Below are 10235 nucleotides of genomic sequence, written 5' to 3' on the forward strand. Positions count from 1 at the left end.
TTGTCTCCTCCGCGTCACCCTAGCGCCATTTTGGAGAGTATCAGCTGGACGTAAACAATGTATGCTGTTCTGCGTTACCTGCGTCACGCCGGATCTGTTTCCTACGTTGTTGTGATTTGATCTGAACGAAAACAGCGTATCCGTGTGACGCAGCTGACACAGAACAGCATATGCGGTTTACGTCCAGCGGATACTCTCCAAAATGGCGCTACAGGGTGTAACAGTCATAGCCTGTCACAAGGTTCATTTTGTATTATTTTGGTGTGCTATGTTCTTCCGGACCATTAGGTGGCCCTAGTAGCTCTACCATTTCTGTATAAAGGAAGGAAGCAGTAGAGTGAGAGAGAGACTCAGTTTGAACTCCACATGGTTTCTTGCTGTGCTACAAACAATCCTGGTTTGAGAAACATTTTGTTTGCTGCTCAACCGTAAGTTTGATGTTTTATGTCACCCATTGTTGTATTTTGTAGGATCTTGGTGAAAGCTTATGAAGGTTATTTTGCAATGATTTGTATACCATGTTTGTTTGGTTTATGGACTCTGACTGGTTGTTCTCTTTTCTAGAGGATTTTCTTGTTTTGCCTCTTCTTGTGATTAATTGTCGCAATGCATACAGTCTACTAATACTCTACTAACTGCTAGTTGACATGTAGTTGCAAAGTTACTTACTGTTAATAGAATGTCTAAAGTGGACTACCGAAATAGTGTTACCGATTTTTCTTGTTTTGCCTCTTCTTGTGCTTAATTGTCACAATACATGCTGAGGCTAGCATGTTTACAACCCTACAATACTGGTCCCCCCTTTTTTTCTGGTATAGCAATCCCAGTTTTGAATAGCTGGGACAGTTATAGAGTGGCACCCGAACAGGGACTAGCTCTGTCCCAGCTATTCAAAACTGGGATTGCTATACCAGAAAAAAAGGGGGGACCAGTATCTTTGCAAAGGGTCTAATTGGTTATTGGGTGTAAGTTCTGCAGTAAACGCAAAAAGGCCCAAAACAGTCTAAATTCCTTTTCCAAATGTGTATTAAACCATTTTCACTCCATAGTTACAAGCAACAATTTATAAAGCACCAACAAACAACCTCACCCAGGGCTGACAAAAATAATAAAAATAAGCAATGAAACCAGTGGAAATGCGAAATGTCCCATAATCTGTAGATTAGCCAAACCAGTACGTCAATGGTTGTAGTGCATGACTAAATCAACTGTCTTACCTGATGATTTCTGTATTGTAGAAGTCCTTGAAGTAGGGGGCCAGGAAAGCTTTGGGTATAATCCTTGAGCATTTGCAATAATGCACTCAAAAGAACTCCACAGTTGTGCATCCACACAGCAACATGGTTGTAAACATGCTAGCCTCAGCATGTATTGCGACAATTAAGCACAAGAAGAGGCAAAACAAGAAAAATCCTCTAGAAAAGAGAACAACCAGTCAGAGTCCATAAACCAAACAAACATGGTATACAAATCATTGCAAAATAACCTTCATAAGCTTTCACCAAGATCCTACAAAATACAACAATGGGTGACATAAAACATCAAACTTACGGTTGAGCAGCAAACAAAATGTTTCTCAAACCAGGATTGTTTGTAGCACAGCAAGAAACCATGTGGGGTTCAAACTGAGTCTCTCTCTCACTCTACTGCTTCCTTCCTTTATACAGACAGTCGGAGTTATATTAAAAATTGTCTTTGATCTTTCAAGCTCTATCGTTGTACTTGAAACGACATGAGGGTGAGTAATTAATGACAGAATTTTCATTTTTGGGTGAACTAACCCTTTAATACCTATTTCCAACACAATCAAATAATGTTTGGACGTTTTTCACAGGAAAAAAAAATAAAAATCAACAGGACTGTTATAAAACAAATCCCTATAAATCAGCTTTCTTTCTTTCTTTCAAGCTGAACTACATTAATACCTTCATTCCACTGTTTCTAATCAGATTCGATCAATTGTAGATGTGATCAATTTGACCACATTCCCAAATTACCATCAACATATTACATGAGAGCATGTGTTGACTGAAACATTTTTTTCATTTATTAAATTATAAAAATGTTGATGGGTCACTGCTTTGTTTCTTTTTGCTACTAACTCTTCAATAAAGGGAGAGATGAGGAATAGGGAATACAAATGAAGAAAAGTGGAGAAAAAGTTTTAAAGTGCTTTCTTTCTAAAGTGAGCGAAAGAAGATTCCAATTGTAACTTGAAATAAACTGATGAACAAATGGACATTGATAAAATTCGCTTTTCAAATTATACATATCGCGAAAGCTTTATAAGGTACATATTACTTTTATCTGGAAAATGAAAATGCATCGCATTTAGACCCTCATTAAATGTGTTCAGACCACCTCTGAATGTGGTTTCAGCGATCTGATCACAATCAGATGAAAATTAGTTTTGGCTGCATTTACGCAGAATATTTAGTGTGGTCAGTTGAGATATAATCACAGAATGCATGTTTTTTTTTCAGGTTGTTGCTGCATCTTAATGTCACAACTGCATCTGCTAATTCTCAGTTATGGCATCAGGGGTCCCTGTTACCAATAGTATTGATCATCTGACACTGATTAACAAACACCACTTATGTAATCTAATTCTCTACCTCTTAAAAACTTGTTCAGATCTTGTCTCTGTGATATATTGATGTTGCCTTCCTGCATTATGAAAATTTGTATTCATTTTGTTACTGAGTACCTCTATATAATTTATATAAAACTAAAAATTGTACTTTGTTGTTTTACAAACTTTGTTGGTTTTAGACATTTACTTGGATCATGTTTTCAGCATTTGGATTGTAGGTTGTGACAACACATTTTGCAAAGCATAAAAATCAAGTTTAGTTCCAACTCTAGTCAGTTCTGGCTATTGAGAATTTTATCATCATCTCTCTCAGTCGGAGACAGAAAACATGAAGTAAATAATTGCTCTCTGTGAGTATGTTACCTTTAATAGTACTGTATGTGTGGACAACAATAAGTCAGCATCTTGCATGAATTCTGAAAAAAAAGTAATTGATCAAGGTTGGCTGGGTTTTCCTAAGAAATATAATGGATTTGATTACCGTAAGGTAATCTGTTATGATGTTCAATTTACTCACTTCTGCCTTCAGCATTTCCAATGAATAAACCAGAAAGAAAAAGGCCATAAATAAAACAATCTTACAATTTGTTTGAGAGCCAATTCAATTTGACATTTTTGGTACCCTGGCACAGCGAAGGAGGCAGGGGAACAATTAATCTGTTTACATAAAGTGAAAAGATCAGCAGCCAAGTAAGTTCTATGTTCCATCTTGTAGATCTGATTTTCTGATGATTCTCGGCTTTGCTTTGTTGGCCTACCCGCAATCCTCAGGTTGACTGGTCCTTTGGCATATTCTTCAAATGGGATCCAAATATCAACCAACCTGCTTTGCCACCTAACGCCTGTTGCCAACAGCAAGGCAAGGCCAGCTGCCGCCGCAGACTTGGGCCTTCTCTCCAGCCTGGGCAAGGTCTTACTGCCCTGTTCTCCCTCTGTAACTTGAGCTGGTTTCTCACTTCAATAAAAAACATTCAACCAACTTTTCATATTTTCTTTCTCAAGCCTGTAGTTTCCTGCTTGTCAGACCTCATTCTGCTCCTTACATTATCACCCTGTCAAATACAGTCTTCTTAGCTGCTTTTGCATTAGGAGATGTTTACAGTATGGCAGACCTAGAGAAGGTTGGTCTTGGGTCCTTGGGAAATCCAAGGTCCTGATCTGATCTTCAAATTAATCTGCTGACAATTTGAAGGAAAAACCAGGAGCTGCTTCTAAGAGGAGGGTCACGTTGAGGTGCACCACAGAGTTTTAAAACTATTGGGAAAACATCCCTGCCTCCTCCTTCATCCATCAACAGCCCAGCTACCATGAGTGTAAGCTTTCCTCAAATTCTTGGGAAATTCTTATCTCTGATCTGAAATTGGACAACAACACAAAATCAATCATCAAGAGATAATGTACAGCATGAAAGGCTGTACAATTACTGTATCCCCCATACAAATGCAATGGATTTCTGTAGACAAAACAGTTTAACACTTTAAAAAAACATTACATTACAGTAGGATACTGTAATAACACTACTGCACTGTAAAAATACAGTAAGTGACTGGCAACCAAGCTGCCAGTATTTTATTGTAATTATACTAGTTTTATAATCAAGAGATAATGTACAGCATGAAAGGCTGTACAATTACTGTATCCCCCATATAAATGCAATGGATTTCTGTAGACAAAACAGTTTAACACTTTTTAGAAAAACATTACATTACAGTAGGATACTGTAATAACACTACTGCACTGTAAAAATACAGTAAGTGACTGGCAACCAAGCTGCCAGTATTTTATTGTAATTATACTAGTTTTATACTATACCCAAGTTGCTTAGAAACCCCTAGTTAAGATAAATTGGTTGCATATCTTTCCTTTTTTTTAATTCACTCATTTTCCAAAGCTGATTTGAATGTTAAATTACTTCTATACCACTTTCCTTCTCACAATCAGGCTCCCTAATTTCCCATTGCATGAGGAAAACTCTTTAAGACCAAAAATATTTCCGCCTTGTGTAATTAGCCAGCATGGTTGTCAGGCAAAACCAGTCACTATGCCCTTTCATTGGTGCATGAACCTCAGTAAAATACTATTGATAAATTCTTACGTCAATGAAGATTACCATGTACCGACCTGGCAATCATTAATTCTACACAATACTGAATGGATGTGTGAATGCAAAGAGCACTGTATACAGGATACTCAGGCATTAAACTGAGGACTTTGAATCTTCTTTAAGGCAGCGGTGAGGAGAACAGCAGAGAGATGATGCTGTCCTTCACAGTGCTTGTGATTGGGGTTGTGATATTGGTTTAGCGTTTGCCCAAATGCCCTTATGTTTAATCCGGCTATGGGTGGTTTCCATGGCTCGAGTGCTCTTAGATGTATAGTTAATCATGCCAAGTATAAAAGTTATTCAGTTCACTAGGCAGAGAGGGATCAGTGGTGTTGTAGTTGTTGCTCTTGTAGTCGGTGAATTCTTTTAATCCCTGTCACATGTGTTGCGAGTGTTATTGGTCTCTAGGTGAACTTTGGCTGTTTTTATGCCAGCGGTCAGGTTGTTTCTAGCTTCCCTCAATGCTGCTTTAACCTCTGAATTCAACCAAGTGGGGGAGTGTAAAGGATACAGTATTTGTACAGTAAATGAGTGTTTATTCAACTTCTGGCACTTTGGCATGTATACTGCACCTATCTTGTACAATTTCAATTCAATTCAAGTTTATTTGTATATCGCTTTTCACAATACAAATCGTTGCAAAGCAACTTTACAGAAAATTAAGTTTCTACAATATTTAGTAGTAGCTTATCAGTGGTGACCAGAGCATGTGAGCGAAGCGGAGCGGTGTGACGCATCGTGAGCAAATTTGCGTGCATTATATTAGATTATAAATTACTGCTGCCTATATCTAGCCTACATTCTGAAGGACTACCTATTGGTTCGGGTCAGTTTTTTTTTTTTTTAATAATATTTTAATAGGCCTAAGTGGTGTAGGCTAATATCTTCTGTACTCTGTAGTTCTGTATTTAGGCCTATATACAGCTGTGTGTTAGCTTAGGTCTACAGTTTAACTGAGATTATTTAATAACTACGGAGCTCCGAATATAATTCGAATTAACAATTCGTTTCTACGACGTCATGGCCCTGGTGGTCTATACACAGTAGCCAGAGCAAGAGATACGATAGATTTCTTTTGCATATCTGACAGTGTAACATTAAGCATTAGTATTTCGAATGAGTTAAACCTGTATCCTGTCTTCTGAGTAACATTGAGAATATCACTATATATTGTTGCAACACCGCCGCCACGACCAGTCTGACGGGGCTCATGCTTATAACAGTAGCTTGGTGGAGTAGACTCATTTAGACCAATATAATCATTTGGTTTTAGCCAGGTTTTAGTCAAGCAGAGTACATCAAAACGATTATCTGTGATTATTTCATTTACAATAACTGCTTTGGGTGCGAGTGATCTAATGTTTAGGAGCCCAAACTTAAAAAATAGTTTTTGTTAATTTATTTTACATTTTTCTGGTTTAATCACGATCAGATTTTTTCTAGATCCTGCATTAAATTTATATTTTGACCTCACTATTCGGGGAACAGACACAGTCTTTATAGATTGGACAGCTCAAGTACTTCTATCATTTAAGGCAGTAAAACAAAAGCCATCATAGCAGTTATTTGAGAATTGGCTTACTAGTAATTTTAATACAAAACCTGCACGATTATTTCAGTAAGCCGCTATAACTGCCATTATTTCTGCAATACTCTGTTACTTTATAACTATATACATATCGGTATTGTTTTAAGAGGTTGTACTGTTGCCTCAATGCATTCAAGTTACCAGAGTGGTTTTTTTTTTTTTTTTTTTGGAGCAAATAGACCTTTCATCATGGATTATGAAAAGGCTTTTATGAAAAGTAGCCCTGAACAATAATTTTAACGAGCTGGGCATGATTCAGGGTGGAGTGATGGCTCTTACTGGAACCCTGCTACTGCAGCATGGTAAGCTTTGAATACTAAGAATTCGAGTCCATTAATGAGGTATAAGAAGCCAGAGGGCTGTAAGTCTTAGTTCAGGCAGGGTGCATGGAGGCCACAGTGAAGTTTGCCAGATGAGGGAAAGAAAGCATGCGAGTGTATGAGTTTGTGCATGACAGATTAGGGTTTGATATGTTTCTCTCTACAGCTTGTCTTGACCTCCTGCTAGAGGAGTGCTGCTCCTTCCTGTTCTGGGAGTCCAGCAGTGCGGTTGTGATATTGTATGGTTCACTTTCTGACTCTAGAGTTCATAATACTGTAAAGTGAATGAATTAAACAAAAAAGGGCCTGGCCTTGTATGTGCACACTGTGAAGAACTTTTTAGGTGGGGAACTGCTAAGAGAAGAAAATATTTTATTGTCGAAAGGTGCAGAATCCTTTGGTGCCACAGACATTAGTTTAATGAATAGAAAAGGAGATAACTAGAGTACTAGCAGAAAGAAGAAAGAAACATAAATCTCCATTAACATTTATGCATATTTACATTTCATTAAAAGCAATTTACAGAGTATACATTTTACTAGTTTGCATGTTTCCTGGAAATCAAACCCATGACCTTGAGCATTGTTAGCACCTCACAGTTGAGCTACATAGTATATGTTGAACATCAGATGCAATTTTCTTAATTAAATTTCCATTCACTGTATATAGCATCCCACAATTCAGGGAAATCTAATAGTTTTAATTTTTTTTTTTTTTTTTATAAAAAAAGTTATTGAGTAATGAGATAAATTGGTTACAATGATTTCCCTTAAAAAGGAGTATTTTCTAATATCCTGGCAATAGTTTATAGTGTATCAGTAACAACGGGTGACTATCAATAATTAAAACTAAAATTGCAACTAAAACTATTACAAGCATTTTTTGTTAAATTGAAATGAATCTGAAATAAATGATACATATTAAATGAAAAACTTGAACTATAGGAAATTAGAAATATTGTCTTGTTTAGGTTTATTATGTAGTTGAGTACTGGATCAGTCCCTATTTTTCTTGTCTCTAGATGTGGCTTAGGTTCAGTTCATATTTCAGTTCTTCTAAATTCTATGCAATGACAAACTGTACTGTCAATGTTATTGTAAAATGTACTTTTTTGCAAGAAGTTTATTTTATATAATGAATGCAGCATATCCTATAGACAATTATATTTTAAGCAGTAGCAAAAAAAAAAAAAAGTAAGATTTCCAAAATGTAAGTGTAAATGTTAGAAGCATAAAGTTGTATGTTAAGTGGTTGGGGCTAAATTAATTGCAGTTTCATTAGAGGTTTAGAACAAACCCTTACCAGAGTGTCTGTGGAATATCAATGTAATGCCTTACAAACACTGCACTTGTCAAATTAATTAACACTTGATTTGCTGCCCGTCTGAATAGTTTCAGCATTAGTCTGATCATATAAATTATTATGCAACACATAATGTAGCAATCCTATCTAAAATAGAGAGGTCACAATGGTACACGTAAGTTGCTGCAAAACTGCAATCCGCTTCCATTCACACTGAATTTTTTTTCCTCAACAACATCCTGAGATATCTACATGTGTGAAGCTTGCACCGCACACTCCATTGACTTCCATGGAGTTGCCTGTCAAAAGAAAGATGAAAAGGTGGAAGAACACTGCTGAGAAGGAAGGGCAGTGTAATGGAGGGACGACCAAATCCTCAAGCACAAATCTTTTGATCTAGTAGCTTGTTAGCCGCGAACAGAGGACTGATTTCTCGCACATGCTTTCTCCTCAATGGGTTTGTGTCTGTCTGCTTTTCACACCTCACATATCAGTCTCTCACTCCGCTCTGGGAGTATTCATATAATCTCGCAAGGTCACACCGTGAAATCCCCATACACAGTGGCTTATTTGCCCATTTATTTTAGTACCTATCATCTCTCTTACCTCTCCAAAAGGGCACTTTATACACCTTTAGTACAGAATTCAATGTGCTGTCATGTCCGCTGAATGTATAAAAAAAAACACACAGTCCAGATATCATTTTAACAGGTCTGTCGCTGACACTATACCCTAATAGGTCAGAGCCAGCAGGTATCCCAGAGCCCTCCTCCAAACATGGGAGATAATTGGGCGGCGCAAACACTTGCAGAAGTTGCCATGGCAACAGAAAGGTTATGGTGCTCAACAGAGGAAATAAATTCATACAGGTTGGGAACAATTTGAGGGTGAATCAATTATGATAGTATATTAACAGAGTAAAAATACTTGTTACTGCCCACAGCTATGTAACTACATAACTCTACTGTCTGCATATAACACTCATTGCAACCATCTGAAAAATCCACTGACTGTTTAAATCTGCATCAGCAATAACTGTAACCAAGACACTTCCTACAGTTATTTATGCCACTATTAAGAAGTTCCTCCTTGCAGAACTGCTTCATCTACAATATATTTTGACCACCTGTATTCTTTTGGTCATACAACAGCATTTCAAAATGGGTTTAAATCTGGATTTTGATTAGTACATGATCCAACTGCACTTCAGCTTCAGATCATAAACAGATGGTCTGATATTCTCGTGGAGAATTGTCTGATACAGGATTCATAGTTCCTTTAATGATGACAGCATATAGGCCATCGCAGTAGCTTCCATTGTGCGTGGCTGCTGATATGAGATTACATTTATGAAAATCATTGTTTGGTTTCAGGATATTTTTTTCCTGATCGGTGGTAAGAAATTGTTTCTATTTTGCTACTCTATCATGGAATCCATGGATCCCAGACTTTTTCTGATGGTAGAGTCACACTGACCTCATTCTAGGCAAGAGAGGCCTGAAGACCTTTAGATGTTGCACTGAGGTAATTTTCTGGATAATTTTGTGCCTTGCTCTTAGAGAGATTTTCAGAGGACAGGAACTCCTTGGAAGATTACCATATATTCCAAGCTTTTCCACCAGCTGTGATTGTGGTTTGTTAGAGTCCTTAAAGGAAAACAAATAGCTTTGTAACCTTCCTGACTGAAAAGCCTCAACACTTTTTTGCAAAAGCCTTCAGAAAATTCCTTCCTTTGTAACAAAAGTGCTTAGCAATTTTAAAATCAGGTACATCAAGTCCACACTTATTGTAGAGTCTGATTTATATTGGGCAGGGCCAGACCAAATAAGGGCTGCTTGCTAACCGAAACAATCAAAAACAGCAGATCATAATTAACTAATTTGTTGTGGCAAAGATTTTTTCACACCTGAAGAATGCATTACTGAAACCTTGAAAAAAAGGCACCAGGCTTGTGTTGATTTTAAACTTTACAGAGCATTCCAGTTCTATATACTACCACAATCCACAATGAAATCTGACCACATACAATGCTAAAATGTGCACAATATATAGAACCTTTTCACAGCTCTGTACTTGTAGTCTTTAAAGCAGTAGGTAGAGTATCTCAATGTTCTCACAGGGGCTCTGTTAGCATTGAGTAACAGACCGTAGAGGACCTGTTGAAGGAGTCGACTGGGGGACATACAAATGATGTGTCTGACCCATTGAAGCTGCTGCCTTTGCCAAACTTCCTTTGATGGAAAAGTTAAACTGATGCTGTTAGAGCAATTGAGACGTATGAAAGTGACAATGTGGAGAAAGCTCATCAATATTAACTAACTCGTGTTT

This window comes from Sinocyclocheilus rhinocerous, unplaced genomic scaffold (assembly GCF_001515625.1).
Source record: "Sinocyclocheilus rhinocerous isolate Xijiao unplaced genomic scaffold, SAMN03320098_v1.1 scaffold1923, whole genome shotgun sequence".
NCBI classification, from domain to species: domain Eukaryota; kingdom Metazoa; phylum Chordata; class Actinopteri; order Cypriniformes; family Cyprinidae; genus Sinocyclocheilus; species Sinocyclocheilus rhinocerous.